Source organism: Pipistrellus kuhlii, unplaced genomic scaffold, assembly GCF_014108245.1.
Source record: "Pipistrellus kuhlii isolate mPipKuh1 unplaced genomic scaffold, mPipKuh1.p scaffold_m20_p_15, whole genome shotgun sequence".
Taxonomy (NCBI): Eukaryota; Metazoa; Chordata; class Mammalia; order Chiroptera; family Vespertilionidae; genus Pipistrellus; species Pipistrellus kuhlii.
The window spans coordinates 21,057,114-21,069,439 of NW_023425460.1; the positions used below are offsets into that span (position 1 = coordinate 21,057,114).

The 12,326-nt window shown below is 36.6% G+C and overlaps 1 protein-coding gene across 2 annotated transcripts in view; it reads left to right on the forward strand.

The window, feature by feature from the left end:
- The window catches only part of PCDH15 (protocadherin related 15), a 613,865-nt gene that overhangs the window by 272,892 nt on the left and 328,647 nt on the right, over positions 1-12,326 (forward strand). The window lies entirely within an intron of this gene.

Sequence of the window (12,326 nt, forward strand, 5' to 3'; positions counted from 1 at the left end):
GTGTTGAAACTAATGATGCCCAAAGCCTGTTTTGGAGACAATGTGCACACGTTTGGTCACAATGCACAATGATGTTATTTACAAAGTAGGAAATATGTGATGGAGCAACAGCTCCCTGTGCCCTGAGTTAGTTTCCGATATGTTCTGTGAAACTCTGAAAAATAACTCCAGCATTTCTTAAAATCCACATGTAAAAATGCAGTCCTCAATCAGAGGACACACGGGTCAAAAAGATATTCTCTAGCCTCATTAGGTTCTGAATTATTAGTGGAGATTACGCTTGGCTACTTGGAGATGGAAACTAATGAATCCTGAATGCAAATATTTATTCCTTAAATATATATTTTAAAGAATTAGGAAGGAGAGGTTTAAATACTTATTTTCCACACTGGTTTCTGCTTGACTTATTAAATTCTAAATTAAGCTATATTAATGATGGAGAATATTAAACTTTATTTGACATACTTAATAGAAATAATGAGAAAAAGTAATACTTTCAGTATTATTTTATTTTTCTGAGTTAATATATATACCGTAGCTGGTATACTGGTGAGATCCCAAGAGAAGGACACACTGTTATAATAATGACCAAAATCAATGATCTGCCTGTCTAACAGTGCTTGATGTATTGAAAGAAGTAACAGAAGACAGAGGTTGCATGGGGAAGCACTGGATTGATTTCATAAAGGATTTTTGAGTCTCCCTTCCTCTTTCTTCCAGATTAGAGATTAAGCATCTTTCATGGTTTAATAGCTTCATGCTAAAGACAAGGCTATGCTCCAGATTTGGGATAAAAATATAAATTATAATAATGACTAATGGTTTAATTTCACCAAAACTGTACTGAACTCTACAAAAATATCAACTGCAATCCATTTGCATAGTAACCATTGTTATGGTAATGTTACAGATGAGCTTTCTGAGGTACAAAGTTTAAGTAACTTTCTGTGGCCTTACAGCTAACAAGTAAAAAGTGTTTTCTTTTAAAATCATGCATTTTGAATTAAGTGTTATGCTATAAATTCCAAGATGATCAATTTTTATACTTCATCATCATTTTAACAGATTGACCCATTCTTTAACATTCTTTGAAACAAAGAGGATTTTCATTTTACATACTTAAATAATCATGGCAAATATTTGTCCATTTAAGATATATTTTTATTGCCAAAAATGTAAATATGCATATTTGCAAAATTGGGCAGTTGTTCTGATTATTTGTGGCTGCATAACAATTCACCTAAACTTAATGGCTTCAACAAGAACTTTCCAATTTACTCAGAAAGCTGCAATTTTGGCAGACTTGAAGGACAGCCTCATTCTTGCTCCACATAGAATCACCTTGGGCACCTTGACTAAGAGCTGGGTCCCACTTTCAGAGTGGTTAACCTAGCAAGTTGATTCTGGCTATTGTCACAAGCTCAAGCATGGCTGTGAACTCCAGGCTTTATTGCCAATGCCTGTGGGCCTCTCCTAGGCTCTCTGAGTTCCCTCCCAGCCAGGCGCTGGGTTCCAAGAACAAACTCCCTGAGAGAATTAGGCAGCAGTTTTATGAACAAGCCTTGTAATTTGCTTTGCTCTTCTGCTGTTGGCAAACCGCTGCCAGACTCAAGAAATGGAATGGCATGCCATCCCATAATGGGACATGTGCCTCAATCACACACAAGAAGAATACATGGGGAAAGAAATTTTACTGTGGCAATCTTTGGAAAATAAAATCAGTCATTGCCTGGCTGGTGTTGCTCAGTGATTGAGCATCAGCCTATGAATCAGGAGGTCAGGGCAATGACTGATTTTATTTTCCAAAGATTGCCCAGTTGCGGGCTCAAACCCAGTGTTGGGTGTGCGGAAGGCAGCCGATCAATGATTCTCATCATTAATGTTTCTAATCTCTCACTTCCTCTCTGAAATAAAATGTGTTGTTTTCTTTTTAATCAGTCTTAATGCTGATAATGAGTTTCCCTGTGTTCTTCCACATGCTCTCTTGAAAGCCCTCTGATTACTATGGTAATCAAGTGGAACCAGTTTTTGAGTTTCATGTTCAGATTGCTGTGTTTATCTCATTCTTTTCTTTTCCTTTATATATTTTGCTAAAATTGCTGGGAATTTCAATAAGTAAGATCTTGCTATTTAGAGCGAGAGGACTAAGCATTTATGTCAGCTTAACAGGACATGATGACTCTAATTACATACTTGCTGATCCTTTCCTGAATTAATTCTTAAAATTTTGAAGCTTTGACACCAGCTCACTTTCTTTGTGAAATTTTCCACCAATTACCTCAGTGGTATTTTTGACTTGAGAAATCATTCTAAGTTTCACTACAATGCTTGCAAAATTTATGAGCTCAGAAAAAACTTGAAAGGTAGACTAATACAGGTTTTCACTCACAAAGCAGGACCTATTAAGAATTAAAAAATACTGTTTGTTGAAATGCAAATAATCATGTGTTTAGAGATAAACTTATCTAATAAATGTTTTACATGTTTTTCTACTACTGAAAGTGATCTTCAGAAAAATTAATGTATTCAACAAACACTAACATTAATATTATACTGAGTATGTAAATGTATAAATCTGGTATCTCAAGGGTTCTAAAGTGAATTTTAGTCCTATGCTAATTATCATTTCTTTACTAGAGGCCTGGTGCACAAATTTGTGCACCAATAGGGTCCGTTGGCCTGGCCTGTGGGATCAGGCTGAAATTGCATTTCTGACATCTCCCAGGGTACCAGATTGAGAGAGGGTGCAGGCCAGGCTGACAGACCCAACTAGTGCACAAATGGGGTCAGGGAGGGACACGAGAGGTTGGCCAGCAAGGGAGGGACCATAGGAGGGCTCCAGGGCATGGCCAGCTTGTATACCAGGATCTCAGTCTCTATACACTGGATCACAACAGGAAGCTAACCTACCAGTTGGTGTGTCTGTCCCCTGGTGGTCAGTTCACATCATAGCGACTGGTGGGCTAGTTGACTTTCTGATCCCACATGGCCAGTGCATGTCATAGTGAATGGTTAAGTGGCCTTAGCATACCATTAGCATATTAAACTTTAATTGGTTGGATGGCTGACTGGACATTTAGCATATTATGCTTTTATTACTAATACTAGAGGCCCAGTGAACAAATATTGTGCGTGGTGAGGGGTATCCCTCGGCCCAGCCTGCATCCTCTCCAATCTAGGGCCCCTGGAGGGATGTCCAACTGCCCTCTCACAATCCAGGACTACTGGCTCCCAACTGCTCACCTGCCTGCCTTCCTGATTGCTCCTAGCTGCTTCTGCCTGCCAGCCTGATCACCCCTAACCACTCCCCTGACAGCCTGATTGATGCCTAACTGCTCCCCTGCCAGCCTGTTTGCCCCTAACGACCTGGTCACCCCTAACTGCCCTCCCCTGCCAGCCTAGTCACCCCCAACTGCCCTTACCTGCAGACCCAGTCACTCCCAACGTACCTCCTCTGCTGGCCTGATCACCCACAACTGCCCTCTCTTGCAGATCTGATCCCTCCCAACTGCCCTCTGCTGGCCATATTGTGGTGGCCATTTTGTGTCCACATGGGGGCAACCATCTTGTGTGTTGGAGTTATGGTGAATTTGCATATTATTCTTTTATTGGATAGGATTAGATAATATAGAGGCCTGGTGCACAGGTGGGGTCAGCTGGTTTGCCCTGAAGGGTTTCCTGAATCAGGCTGGAGGTTTCTTTGGGGTTTGGGGTGGCTTGGGGGGAGGGGCCTATGGTAGTTTGCAGGCCAGCCATGCCCTCAGAAAACCAAGTGGAGGCCCTGGAAGCTGGAATTTATTTATCTTCTATAATTGAAACTTTATAGCCTTGAGCACAGCCAAGCCTCTTGCTTGCTCTGCAGTCATTTTTGTTGGGATTTATTTATCTTCTATATTTGAAATTTTGAACCCTTAAGCAGAGTCCAAGGCAGGCCAGGGCAGGCAGAAAGCTTGGCTTCCTCCGTTGCCAAGCCTCCTGCTCTCTCCATGAACACAGCCATCTTGGTTGGGTTAATTTGCATAACCGCTCCTGATTGGTTGGTGGGTGTGGCTTGTGGATGTAGTGGAGGTACAGTCAATTTCCATATTACTCTTTTATTAGATAGTATGTAGGATTATTTTGTAAGTATTTATTTGACCCTAATGCATGTTATATTGTATGCTACTTGAAGAGACTTGACAACTAGGATGAGATAAAATCCTTCTCATACTTGTATATTGTTTGTATTCTCACTTTCTGACTCTTTTAAAGTTATTACCTCTAAGTAGTTGAATTTTTCTCATACTGTGAGAAAATTATGGAGAGTATAAAATCCATACTTCTGTGTTCTCCATTTTCTATTGAGGCACAGAGACAGAGTAAACCCTTATACACTTTTTTTTTTTTTTTTTTTTTTTTTTTCAGAATTGAACAGGTGTACACTGGTTGGTTGGTTGGTTTTTCTGAGTAATTTGTTCCTGAATTTGTTCCTGTATTAAAATGAAAATACTGGCATACTATCTGTGTCTACTGTATATACCTTCCTTTATTTACTGTGCCTGCATTAGTTGCCTAACAGACAAATCAATGAGCAGATAAAAAACACACTCTGAGTTTTTCTCCAGCCCTGTTTTAAAGCCTGGGGTTGGATACCAGGATTGTTTACCTACAAATACCCTCACTGTGGTCTTTGCCATGAAGAACTCCAGTTTTCATGTAACTGTGGAACCTACCTCCTCTTCTTTATTGATGGTGCTCTCTTCTTCCAGGGAAGCTTTCTCAGTTATTACAAGAGTGGTGGTGATTTGCAGTGATGTACAACATAATTGCCTCTTGCCTCATGCTCATTAAATGTGTTACAATCTGGGTACTCCCTCCTCTCTTGTGTTTTATTAAACTCCTGGTTCTTTTCCTCTCCATGATGGCCCTGGGTTTCTCCTCTTAAATCATCAATGCCTTTTTTCAAACTGAATTGCTCTCAGATTGATTGATTCATTCACTCATTATTGTCTTAGTTATATATTTAGATTTCTATCTTTTACAACTTTTTTATAAATTAAACCTATATCAGTGAGTTTTATTTTCTCACTATAGTAATGGTCCAGATATATTTTCTGAATTGGAATCTCTCATGAATTTTAGCTTATCTTTACTACCTTTTCTATAGCTTTTAACTATATTTCCCATAAATGCTGCATTATCTTTTCTAATGCATTCTAATAAATCCATGCTTATTCTCAAGCTACTTGTTACTGCTTTGGGGGTCTGTTGGTTTGGTCCTAGACTTCCATGACCCCCTAACCCAAACTCAATCAACTTCCAAAGATACTTTCTGCACTGCCTATAAAATGTCACTCAAATATGTTGGGTGACTACACAGCCAAAATACCCATTTTCAGATATACTCTCAACTCTGCACCCCCACTTCTGGACTCTCCCACTTTCAAATATCACTTCACTGAAGGCAGTTGTTGTTTTTTTAATGTAATTGTGATCTGAGTGCTCATCAATTAAAAATTTTTTAAAACTTCATTTTTTTTATTATACACCAAGTAAGTCCCAAACTTTTAGCATTTCATTCAAAGTAATTTTATTTCTGATCACTTTATAATCTCATCTCTAATTTGCATGATGCAACTTGTCTTAAAACACAGAGCTTTGTATGTACATACTTCTATAAGAATTACCCTCCCTTTTCTTCATTGTCTTTCACATATTAAGATATTTATTATTCAAGTTTCTGAAATAATAGGTTTTCAAAATTAAACTTTTCTCTGTGTCCTCATGTGTTCTTGCTATAAGTACAGAAATTCTTGTATTATAGTTCTTTACTTGTTTCTCTTTTACTAGACCATACATTTTTGAATTTTCTATTTGTCTTATATCCTGAGAACCCAGTCAGGTCACATAGTAAATGTTTAATGTATGTTGAATTGAATCAAATCATTGATTATAAGTTCAAGAAATATATATTGTTCACTGAGCTACTGCATATAAATAAGCATGGCTTTTGATTGCTCACTCAGAATAGAGTATATTTATCATAAATATGCAGATGTAGATTGCATACATATTTATAATATATAACAAATAATATATTTATATATCATTTATATTCATACTATTCATTTTATTATTTATACATAATAAAATATTTTATTATAATCATATACCCTCCAAATAATATGCAAGATATAGATACATATATATCTATTTATACTTAATTTTAATATACTTATAGTGTTTTCAAATAAGAATGGACTGGCAAGCATTACCAACCTTGGCCATTGTCTAGTCGAGGATATCCTTTAAATAGGAGTCTAATAGGTGGTTTAGTTGAAGTAAATATATTTCCCAGTTGCCATATAGAGCCCCATTTTAAAAGTATTATACCAGCATATTGCCTTCATAATACCTTCTTTTCCATAATGTTATAAATATTAAATTGCATCCTCCCTCAGACATTAAGCCAGTTTCAAAATGTGTATTCTGGAGCTCTTTTTGGGCCAGCAATGTGATGGATGGAGAACAAAACAATTGACAGTTTTCACATTGCCCATAACTTTTTTAAAGAGAAGATTTTTTTTCACAGTAGGTTGAAAAGAAAAATAACATATAACTATAGAAGAAAAAAAAAGCATTATCTGCCATTTTTCATCTCATCAACAATCATACCCACACACTACCAGCAGTAAATGATCACAGAAATTTTAGATTCAATTTGAGAAAATAATGGGTAAACACCAAGAAAAGATATAAAAACTAGAATTCTGCAAACATTGTCTAGAGTTTGAAATTCTATAATAGTAATTCTGAAAATGGTGTATGACATTCTAATAGAACCAACAGATCATTTATTCCTTTTATCTCTAGTAAAAATTTATGTTGAATAGACTCAACCAATATAAAAATGTCAATCATTAGACTATATGAAGATATTTTCATTTTTTTGAAACAATTGAGGTATGAAAAACAAAAAGAAGAACTGAATTTATTGATATTAAAGGAACAAAGTCATTGTTCTGCTCAGTAATAAGATGGAAATTCAACTCTTTTTACAAAATATTAGTTTTTCAAAATAATTATTTTTCAAAATATTTATTAATTAATTTATTTCTTTTTAGAGAGAGTAAAAGGGAGGGAGAGAGAGAAGAGACAAACATCAATGTGTCTGGGTGCCTCCTGTATGTGCCCTTGACTGGGAATCAAACCCGTGACTGGTGCGTGGTCTGATACTCTATCCACTGAGCTACACCGGCCAGGGCTCAAAATATCATTTTCAGTTAACTTTAGACATGTGTTTTCTATGAAACATACATAAGAGAAAAGTCAGCCACTCAATTTGGACTTAATATTTGTAACTTAACATAAGCATTTCTTCTGGAACTCCCTCATGACTTACTAAATTGTGTAAAAACAAATTTCATAGGTGTTCACTATCATAATATAGGGTGATATGTAAAAAATCCAAGTCCAAATTGAGATCTGTGTGATGTTGTGAATATTATTTAATGTCTCTAAACCTCAATTTGGATTTGTTATCTCTAAAATGGGGAGAAAAATAACTAATATATAGGATTTTTAGTACTAGAAAAGTTGCTTGTAGCACACTTGTTTCCAGCAAATACTAAGAATCGAATAATATTAGCTATGCTATTATAATTATTGTATTGCTATTGTTATAATTAATGTAATTTCTTCTCTGGGTGGGTTTTTCACCCTGAAATTCATGGGAGGTAGTAGCTAATTCAAATTAGTTATTGAATAGCTATGTTTAATTGAGATCTCTTTTGTGATAGCCTCATTTATTCTGATTATGCTAGTCCTCATTAATTCAGTATGATTTTGGTCCTGTAAAAGAATGCAATACCTTTATTGAGAAGAACAGTAGAGGCCCTATCTTTTAATAAACAGATTTGGCATAGTCACTGCTTGTGCTGAATTAATTATGCAATATATTATCGCTTTGGGAAGAGGCAGCAGCTCTTGTAAAATGCCACAAGGTAATACTGTGAGCCAAAAATATATCAATGAATCAAATTTTAAATGTCCTCCAGGGAAGCAAGTATCCTGCTCCCTTTTTTTCTTATTTTATGAATTCAAAAACAATGACTATCAATAAAGTTTTCAAACTGTCACACAAAACTTGCAGTTCTCCAGAGGCAGCCCAGGGCTTCTACTGCTACTAAAGATAGGACTTCCACTCCCAGTAATATTTAACATTCCGCTTTTGTCTCACTTGCTAATTTGGAAAGTTTTTCACTATTTGCTTTAATTAAAATAAGTATTGGCTGCTAATTGTCAATTATACAGAAAATAGTTTTTAAAATTATATACACTGAAAATTGCAACCCTCAATCCCCTAAGATAGTCATTATTAATTTGGTGCTTGTCTTTCCAACTATCTAAAGCCTGTTTGAAACAATTATAGTTTATTTCATTTCACACAAACAAAGGAGTTTGACCTACATACAAGTGAACTATTAGATGTTCACTAGGCTGATAGAAATTTGTTTAAAGAGATTAGCCACTGGAGATTGGAGAATTATGTATTTTGTGTGGAGGGGCAGGATCTTGTGGTCTGGCTGGGACAAAAAGGAGAGAGGATGTACTTCTTCTGCCCTCTACTCAAATGCATGTTCAAGGGGGAAAATATCTAATTGATTTAGCTTAACTAGAAGGAATAGTTAACTTTATATGTCAATTTGTTCGACCTTGGCACTGCCACGATGGCTATGTCCAGAAGGATGTCTGGAAGGTCTCTTAGTCTACTTAGTACATTACCTTTTTATTAGAATAGATAGAGGCCTGGTGCACAGGCGGGGACCAGCTGGTTTGCCCTGAAGGGTGTCCTGGATAAGGGTGGGAGTCCCGCTGGGGTGCCTGGCCAGCCTTGGTAAGGGGCTAAGGGCCATTTTCAGGCTGGCCACAGCCCCTTCAGGGGGTGGGGAGCTGCTGGGGTGCCAGGCCAGCTTGGGTGAGGGGCTGATGGCTGTTTGCAGGCTGGCCATGGCCTCCAGCAACCCAAGCTCCCAGCCCCTTTTTTTCCTTTTTTTTTCTCCCAGTGCCTCCTTGAGCAGAGGCCAGGGCTGGCTAGAAGCAGGTATCTGGGATTCATTTATCTTATATACTGGTAATTGAAACTTTGTAGCCTTGAGTGGAGGCCAGGGCCAGCTAGGGCAGGTAGGAAGCTTGGCTTCTCCATCACAGGGGGCAACCCAAGCCTCCTGCTCTCTCCAGCTCTGTGTCTGCCGCCATCTTGGTTGGGTTAATTTGCATACTTGCTTCTGATTGACAGGTGGGGGTGGCTTGTGGGCATAGTGGAGGTATGGTCAGTTTGCATGATTTTCTTTTATTAGATAGATTGACATCAGATCCTGTTACTTCCCTGCTTCAAGTTTACAATAGCTTCTTATTAAATGATCATTATTAGGTATCTTCCTTTAACATCCTATAGTCCTTTATCCTTGATTGCTGTAGATGAAATGCTTGTGTCACCCTCAAATTCATTTGATGAAATGTAACCCTAAGGTAATGGGTATTTGGAGGTGGGGCTCTTGGGAAGTGATTAGATAATGAGAGTAGACCCTTCATAAAAGGGATGCCAGAGAGACCATCTTCTCTTGCACTATGTGAGGACACAGTGAGATTGCCATCTATGAACCAGGAAGTGGGCCCTCACCAGACACTGATTCAGCCAGTAACTTGATGTTGGAACTCCCAGCCTCCAGAACTGTGAGGAATAAATTTGTGTTGCTTATAATACTCCCAGTTTATGGTATTCTATTACAGCAGCTCAAATAGACTAAGACACTGACCCCATCCCTACTCTCTCTCACCCACTTCCTGACCTTCTTTCTGTCTTTTAACATGCCAGGCTCTTTCAGCTGGGGACATGAGCCTTTATGTGCTACTCTGGAATATTCTCACATTCCTTTGTTTAGTTCTTCTTGATTAAAATGTATACTGAAGGACATGATTTTGATCTTTATTTGCTTAAATTATGCTTATATATGGCCAAAAGATGAAAATGAAATGGGTAGTTCAACTCAGCCACAAAAATAATTAAGTAAATAATAGTAGGAAAAATGATAACTACAGTTTGCAAGGTTATTTACTTATAGCTTCAGTTTTTAGAAACTATAGTATACACAGTTGGCTTTTAGGTAAATCTTGTGTGTGTCTTTTTTATAAAACTTTTTCTAAAAATCTATTATTTTCTACTTTGATAGCTCCAAATCAATTTGATTTGTTTATTAATGTCATGTGCAAAGATACTCTTAGAGAAGGGGAGTAAATAGACCATGAGCCAAGCAAATTATGTATTTACTTCCCAACTAATGTTAGCTCATGATATCTTCACAACCTTTACAGAAAACCTTATAGCAGCCTCTGTCACCTTTAACCCTGCTTCTACTTTTGGTTCCTTCGAGCCATTATTCACACAGCAGAGTAACTTTAAAAGCATGCATCAGTTCAAGTTACTTTCCTGCTTAAAATATTCCAGTGGCTTCTGATCAAGGTGAAAATAAAATCCTGACACCACAAGGGATTTACAAGATTTCACTTCTACCTATTATCTCCTTTCCTGCAGGACTTTTTCCTTGTTACTTGAAACTTCTGAGTCTCTCTCTTTTTAAAATGTTCTTTATTGATTAAGGTATTACATGTGTGTCCTTCTTTCCCCCCACCCTTGCCCACCTCCACCCCTAGCACATGCCCTCACACTCTGGTGTCTGTGTCCAATGGTTATGCTTATATGCATGCATACACATCTTTTGGTTGATCTCTGCCCCTGACTCCCATCCTCCCCTACCTTCTCTCTTAGGTTTGATGCTCTGATAGGTGCTTCTCTGTCTGTTTTTGTTCATCAGTTTATGGTGTTCATTATATTCCACAAATGAGTGAGATCATGTGCTATTTATCTTTCTCTGACTTATTTTGCTTAGCATAATGCTCTCCAGGTCCATCCGTGTTGTTTCAAATGGTAGGAGTTCCTTTTTATAGCACTGTAATATTCCATTGTTTAGATATACCACAGTTTTTTAATCCACTCATCTGCTGAAGGGCACTTAGGCTGTCTCTCCATGTGCAGATTTTATTGTTTACTGTGTTGTAAGACACTTTTGTCAGACCTTGCAATGTTCGATAAATTCTCATCAATCAAATTCAGGTTTCATAAAAAAATATCACATCTTCAAAGAGACATTTCCCTATAACACTCTCTCATGTTGAATTTCTTCAAAGAACAATTAATTCATACAGGTTAATTGAGTGGTTTTATTTGTTTTCAATTGCTACAGAAAGGCAAATACAATTTATAATAGCTCTGTTATATCTTCAGTGAATCCTTGAAGCTCATAGCTATTTTTGGCAACCTTGATGACTTCAGTTTGACAATGATATACAATAGTAAATAATGCACAAGGTAAGTGTTTTTATATTAGTGAAACTGAAAATAATCTTTAATGTCAAGATAATCAAAGAGTAATTACTATAGGTACTATAAACACATATTGATAATATCAAAGAGTTGTAATAAATACCTAAAAAATTCTAAATCCCAGTTAATAACATCTTGAAAGATAACTTATCTGAAGAAATACACAATGAAGAAAACACTAATTCCTAAAAGTATATATTTTAAGATGACATTTTTACATTAGAGGAAAAGGAGGAACTGTGGAATAATTTAAATATGTCTCTGCCCGCTAGCATCTCTTTCATATGATTTGGGTGTCTTATGAAGAGTTCACATTTTTCAGCATGGCATACATGCAATGGCTCAAGAGTTATTTTAAACTTGCTACTCTGAATGCTTATGTCTCAGTGTGATTGCTTTGTAATAGATTATCAGAAATAAGGAATTCTTTGGGTTGTATTCTTGGGTTATAAATATGTTTTGTGTTCATAAGCAAGTTTATACCACATATTGTCTAAAGACAGTATATATCAGATGGATGACTCACATTTAATCCTTATAAATTATGTTTTGTTATATACATTGGAAAATATCCTTCTAAAAAGAATGTGATATGACTCTCACTTGTGTACCTTTAGATTGTTGAGTCCTAATTATTTTTACTATAAAATAGCAATACATTTCAGTGTGTTGAAAACTTTAGAGGAATTTAGGCACACATACACAAGAGAGTAAGAGAGCATCTACTTTCAAAATAATTTTGCCCCAAACATCGGTTTGTAATTAGTTGTTTAGAATGTGGATTTTTTCTCTAAAAAAATGTTATTAATGATAATTAGGAAAACATTCTAGAACATATAAGTTAATTTATCATCAGGGTATTTTTCTAGGCCTGTGGAAATATAGAGGCTTTTTTTTTTTTTAG